We start from the raw sequence: 7,792 nt of genomic DNA, 5'->3' as shown, positions 1-7,792 counted from the left end.
CAAAATGTAGTTTATATCATTATATTTTCAATAATATGATTAAAAAGTATGCGCGACTGATTTTTTTTTCAAGCTGCAGGTTGTTCAAAATTGTCAAATTTTGTAAGGCTTTTACACGGCAAAACACTTTTGTGTGATAAAAAAATGAAGATAAAAGAAGAAATTAAAAAAATGTATATGAGAAAATAGCTGTGATAAATGCTTTTAGAAAATATAAGAAAACTTGAGGCCACTATTGCTACAAAACAAAATAGTACATATGCACAATTTATATAATAATGTTGTGTTTAACATTGACTATGTGAAAATAGTAGCCAGGGTGAGAGACAATAGTGCACGACCCGAAGGGGAGTGCACTATTGTCTCAAACCCTGGCTACTATTTTCCATAGTCAATGTTAAACACAACATTAATATCATTATTATACTGACTGTTTACTATTTTGAATAGTGACAATAGTGTATTTCAATGTAAAAAAATGCCATTTATGTAACCTTATCAACATATATTTGCTGTCTTAACGAGACTTTGACTTTGTCTTCATAGCTGCTAGAAAGATTAACAAAGGAATTGATTCAATAGTATGTTTTGAGGTGAAATGATTGATTTTAACTCTGTATCTGAATATAAATCATTATTGATATACAATAGAATACTGGTTGGCCTGGTGCTAGAAGTTGTGTTAAACTTGCTATAAGGTTCCAGCGGTTTGCTCATTGTTGAAAGCTTAAACTCATGTTCAATTCAAGATGAAGAAGTACAATTAAAGCATTATGTCCTAGATTTGTTTACCCTGTATTATTTTGGATTTGTCTCAAGAAGGTGTACTCCAAACATCTTCCATTTCATTTATTAACCTTCTCCACAGTACTCTATAACTTAAAAAAAACAAGTAATATTAACAGTAAATTTCATTTATTACAATTTATCTGTAACAAATGACTATTTTGGTTTCAATAGCAGTAAACATATGTAAACAAATATAAAATAAAGTTTGAACAGAAACTACGGTATTTTAAAGTCTCTTAAATGTCCGCATAATTCAAATAATATCTACTACAATGTATTTTCCATTATTGTTCAAATTCAATTATTGTAATAGTTGATATTAACAGTACAATTTGAAATATTCATCAATGGCATCATCTTCATTTGCTTTGGGGCACTTATTTGGTGGTCAGAATTCTCCACTGATTGGCAATAGTCCACCAAAACATCATCAGGTAGTCCCAGAAAGTCAATGATATCTGGATCATATGGTGCAGTTTCAACTGAAATAATTTAAACAAAATCAGCTTTTGAGTGTGAACAAAGTACCAATACTAGTAGATAACAAATTATTCTAGTTGAACATAAAAAAATAGTTGCACAAATAGTTCTTGGCCATATTTACACATATAGCGGTACATCATTTGTACTATCAAAAACAAGTAAAAGCGTACATTCATTTTTAAATGTATTGAAGAATGTTGAGACATAAATGTATTTACATGTGTTAAATATGTAATTAATTCACCTGAATGCCATTTTGTTCATGAACTCCATTATATGTAACGGGACATGTAGGAGAGTGACTTTAAGGAAGATCTCATTGTTGAAGACTATGTGACAAACATTTTGTCATTTATTTCATGTTGTTGACCCAAAATATATGTTGAATAGTTAATACTATTTCAATAGTACCTGAATACAAAAATAAAAAGGAGAAAACACCTTGTCTCTTACTATTTCTAACAGCAGAAACAGTCTCTATTACTGGTAGTGGTATTGGCTGTTCATTCTCATCCGATGTGAAGGTAGAAACAGTCTTTTCCTGGGACAAACTAACTGTAATATAAAGAATTCAGTTTGCTTTTGCACCATCTTGCATGTAAGGAGAACTATTTATATATTATATACAGACTATATGTACAAAAGGAGCCATATGAACAGTTGTCTTATCTTGAAACAGTACAACCCAAGTTTAGTGGCAAATATTAGAATACAATTATCGATGTGATTTTATTGTGCTATAATATTTGATGGGAGTCAATGCTACAATGTAGTGTACTATATTTCATGGTACCAACAAAACAAATAAATACATGCATTTCTCCTAGGTTATTTTTTCTTTGCATTTCTTTGATTATTTTGAGAGTTTACATGATTATACTTACAAGTTACACTCCTACTTTCTGTCTGTTGTAATGTTCCATAGGTACATTTACTTAATGCATCAGACATACTCTTTTTCTGTTTATCTGAAATGTATTTATAAAAAAACAATGAAAACATTTATATGAGTTCAGAAAATGATTGACAGACAGTAAAATTAATTTATAAACATGCACAATAAAATAAAGAAATGTACAATAGTCATTAGAATAAAGAATATATAAATATTGTACTCAGTCATTTCACACATTTAACCCAATACCGGATAAACTCAATTATGATATTGAAAGCAGAAATATTCTTACAATATTGTCGTAATTCAATGTATATTTTTGTTATTATATGTACACATGATGTACTGCGTAAGATATATAGATATATTTTTTAACTGTATTCAAATTTGAGCAATTGCACAATGAATATTAAATATTTGTGTAGCATTTACCTGAAGTATCATAACAATAGCTTGATAAAGATGCCTCATTTCTGTGTCCACTGATAGTCTTGATGTGACGGGATTGGAAGCCACTATAGTCCAGCAAGGTTATGCATGTGGACCGGATACAGTGGTTGGTGTATTCTCTAGATAGTTTTGCTGACTTTGACAAATTCTTCATAAACACTTTTATGGTGTTTTGTCCAATGTGTTCGTTCCTGAACCACATATCATCTTGTTCACTGTATGAATTCTTTGGGTGCAAGAATAATCTGTTACTTGCATTATTGTGTTTCTTTAGATATTTAACAAAAGACTTAACAGGACATCTATCTGTGCCAGTAGCATACATCATTCCCCCTGTACCCTCCGTCTCATTTGTAGTACCTTGGTGGTTTTTTGTTAGTTCTGTTGTAAGTTTACGGACATACATCTGCCCTTTTTGATCCGAGTCAACTTTAAATTCATCAACCTTCAATTGTGAGAGATTTTCTTGACCCCTTCTGCAGAAATATAAGATTGTCTCGAATATAGTTTTATTTAGGAGGCCCTGAGGAGTTGACGTGTTTAAAACTAGTGGGTGTTCATAGAGCATTTTCAAATCCTCCAGTGAGATAGCCTTATGGTGGGTGACAGTTCCTTTCCCCTCTTCTCTCGTTTTCCTGAGTAGGGAAGTAAAATTGTCGTTCGCTCGGGTAAATTCAGGGTCGGTTATTATGTCAAAAAACCTGTCGTTCTCCTTCAGATATCTATTTATGCTCTGTCGTATGGCTAGAAGAGTGTTTTTCTTGTAATATTCTTGACTTTTATTTCGGATGTTGGCATAAAAATCTTGCAATAAATTTGCGATTTCATCTTTTGTGGCTTCCAAAATGTCAATTTCCATACCTCTTTCAACAATGAAATCTGACAAAACTTTAACAGCAAAATTTGTTTGTTGACCAGTTTTCTTGGACTTAAAGTTCTCTTTTCTAAATGTTGTAGGGTCGTCTTGACCAAACCGCGACATCTTGCTTGTTTTGTTTTTTTGCAGACGACAGTATAGTCATTAAGCGACTTTAATTAGTGGTTTATAACATCGTTATTTCAAGCGCACATATGATCAGGCTAATAAGTCCAGCCCACTTGTCTGTCAATGCAACAAAGCTCCGCCTTTTCGCGTGAAATCAAACAATGATTGACGTTAAAATCAATAGTCTATTCCAACAGCAAGACATACTATTTTCGCATAGTGCAGTTAACGCTATATATTTCTTTTAAAAACTATGCAAAAATAGAGTAATTTAACTATAGAAGGACATTCATACAGGAAGTATAATAATGTACAATAATTACGAAAACATTCTATTCAAGATATTGTATGTCCATTCAAACTTTATGGTCACTAATGCAAATTATCTTGAAAAAGTAGACTTTACTTTAGTAATATGTATGAAAGAGTCAAAGAGAAAGCATGGAATTTGATAAAGAACTCGAACTAATATCAAACTTCAAAACCGACCGAAAATAAAACATTGAGATGGAGCGTGGACATCAACATTCACATTTAAATAAAAATATAAATAATAATTTAAAACGAAGCCTTTAACTTTACGTATACATTTTTCACACAATGTTATACAATACAAATGCTTCTGTTTTTAAACTAAAAGAAATCCAAAATAAGTATTACTAAAGTAATTTTGATGTTCATAAGTCCGACTCATGCAAAGCCAATAATACGCAAATTTCTTAGGCCAATTCCAGTTGATAGAAATGAAGCAACTACGTAAAATATATTGACCGTAATCCCTTTTTGATTAATGTGTATTACAGCTAAATAGGTGTATGCACAAGCCCATATATAAATAAGGACGTTATTTGGTGTATTGAGGACTCAATCCGTTGATCAAGGGAACGTTTAAAGATCAGCTGCGATTATAATGAAATATGTACACTTCATTTCATAATGAAATATACTTGTGGCAGATTCGTGTATCACTGTCAATATAATATGCTAAATTTCAGGCATAAGAGAAACTAACAAAGGCGTGTAGTTGAATCATGGATTTGTAAGAACATAATGTAAATGAATGCATCGTCCTATCTGTTATCATTAAAAAACTTTTTACATTGAAAAACAAAATTGCCAGTTTAATCAAGTACACAAAGTAATGTTAACATTGAAATTATTTATTTTTAACATGAGCAGAATTTTGCGTATTTAAAAAAAAATGGCCTGTTGATGTGTAGCCTTTTCTAAACTCTAATATCTATTGAATGTTCGATTAAGTGTAAAGGTTACGCAGTTTACTTTTCTAAGACTCTCAACTGTTGAATATGGAAAAACTTAATGGATGTATCTTTAAAATTGTGTAAAGGGATGGGAGTTGTTAGCTTATTTGAAGATATTTCATTCCTGTTCGAATTTATCATAATTCATATCAACATCGACAATGAAACGGAAAACGAAAGTGAGAACTGTTAAATGGAATATGTGAAAACTTGCTTTTCTTATTCGTCCATACAGAAAAATTATGAAGATTGGAAAGAGCCTCTGATCGCCTTTCAGTTTTATTCAAAGATAACATGCACTGTACTATTGAATTTATCATTGATCTTTTAGAAAGGCTAGACCATTTCGCCAGGTACTCAACACTGTTTACCAGAACAATTTGAATACAAGAAAAACATCTTTTCAAATCATTATAAACGGACCATTAGCATACTCTATTAACGTACTTAAATCATATGTTGATTAACCTAAACCGAAAGACGTCCTTGGTTTTAAAAAAGAGGCAGAAGATACCAAGGGGGCATTCAAAAAACATAAGTTGAGAAAAACTAACAACGCCATGGCAAATGAAAGACGACGAAAATACAAAAAAGTTCACAAAACACTGAATAGAAAACTAAAGGCTAAATTACACAAATTCCTCCAAAACCTGGAGTTGATGTCAGGTGCTCTGGAATGGTAAGCAGATACGTGATCTTACTCATCTTAAGTACAAATCCGGTGATGAGTATCATTCGGAAATCTCATGGAACGATAAAGCAGACAACAAACATAAATTCATATGCACAAAAGTCCCCGACGTCATCTATTGACAATGTTTCAGTGGTGCTGCCAAGTTTTGGTCTTTTAACAAAAATCCATCCATAAAAATACATCAACAGACTTTTCAATTGTGCAACGTAATTGAATAGAAACAGATTTTGAGGTTCAATGGAAATTGATGTTATAGTATATACATATTGATTCTAATTTCGTCATGTACAATAATAAATGATATTAAAAAGTGCAAATTTATCAACAAGTATTTTAAAAAATTTAATAAGAAACAATGGTAGTGCTTTTATATAAATCCATTCCCAGTGGAGGGGGATTAAAAATAAAATGAAAATGAAAAAGTTTGAAATTAGTAGGCAATAAGACATCCCTAGTAAAATAAATGCATAAAACACAAAACCCCAAGTCAAACCCCTTTCGTATAATAATGCTGAACATTTTAAACCCCCTTTGTCTATATGTGTCAAAAACTACAGGCCATCCCTTTTGTATACCAATGCAAAACAAAGTATCAGATGCCATTTAAAAGACAATAACCCAAGGTCATCCTTCTTCGTCCTATTATCTATCGTTTTGTTATAATCATTATTTACCACAATGAACGACCTTTGGTTATCGTATATGATCTCAGATCATTTGGATTTTTTACATTTTCTTATTTAAACTGTTACGTTTTATACAAGTGTATGTTAATTTCTTATTTGATGTGCAAAATATTTGACACCCTAAATAATATGATGAGCTTTACGACCAAAAGGCATACTAAAATAATAGCCAAATTTCTACTTTGCTTAAATTGTTTGAACCTTGGTTTCTTAAAAAACATCCTAATTTATCAACTGACAATTTACGAAAAGTGTGTTTTATATCATGTCAGTACCGGAGCACTGACTTCTGAGCTCATGATACCCCAGGGAACTAACAGTTCAGCAGCAGTGGTATCGACCAGGGCTAGTAAATAAGTTTCCATCTGGATTTACCTTCATTGAGAATGCTCAAAACAAACTATTTGAAAGCCAAGGATGTATAAAAACCTGAAAATATGAGGACTTATATATAGAAAAGTGTACCTAAAATGAATATACAAATTCATTGATGTAAGCACCTATAGGATGAACGTTTATCTATAAGAAAATGCTGACTTTCCTTGTTATTCTGGATGGAAAACATTGTTTTGGTTATTATCAGAAAGATTATGCTAGTTACGTCCCGGTCCTGAACGATGTTGATGTCCACTATAATATTAAACATGGTCATAAGAATCACATCTAAAACAAGGAGCATCATTTTTTACACTGAATTATGATATAACAGACGTAAAGATGAAACATTAACTTGTATTGTAATTTTTTTTTTATACGTGTACGGAATAATATTAACACAATATAATCACAACAAGGAGATATAACGTTTTGAACGCTAGAGTCATTAAATACACTAGATAAGTTGATGAGTTCAATACATTTGTTAATGTATTTCATTCTAAGAACATGATATGAGGTTTAAAGAAGAAGACGTGATATAATTGCCAATGAAACAACAATCAACGAGTCCAACTGACGACCATTTATGACATTTTTTAACGATCAGTGATAATTTGTTTAACGATCAACATACAACCTCCAACAATGAGCATCACTGATACCTTATAGATTCTTACCTGATACAGTGATGATATAACACGGCAATCGAACGAACTGTAAAAATCCGTTGGAAATGGCTTGACTCGTCTGTTTCACACGAGATACAAAAAGAAACTATTATGAAGAAAAAGACACAAAGTACCTATCTAAGAGTACTCACAGTAATTGAAAGTTATTTCAAAGCAAATAACAACTTATAAATAAATCATGTTTTCCCAGACTCAAGTTTCAATCAGTACACATCTAACGGATTTAGATTAAAGACGTCAAAAGCAGTCTGAGAAAAGCATGACATTGTGCAATGCCTAAATATGAAATGTACTTAATTTCGACACGATGTAGGAGCATAAGTTTTGAAATATGTATAGCAAAACATATTTAGTTACGTGTCTGTTTTAAGTTATCAAAAACACAATCAATTTTAGTACCGATCAAAACAATGTTCAAAGATCCTACTACGGTGTTCAAATGATATTAGTTTATTCAGAGGACCAGTTTACCTGGATATAA

This window comes from Mytilus californianus, unplaced genomic scaffold, assembly GCF_021869535.1.
Source record: "Mytilus californianus isolate M0D057914Y unplaced genomic scaffold, xbMytCali1.0.p SCAF_11, whole genome shotgun sequence".
In the NCBI taxonomy this organism is placed as follows: domain Eukaryota; kingdom Metazoa; phylum Mollusca; class Bivalvia; order Mytilida; family Mytilidae; genus Mytilus; species Mytilus californianus.
This window is presented reverse-complemented; position numbering follows the sequence as displayed.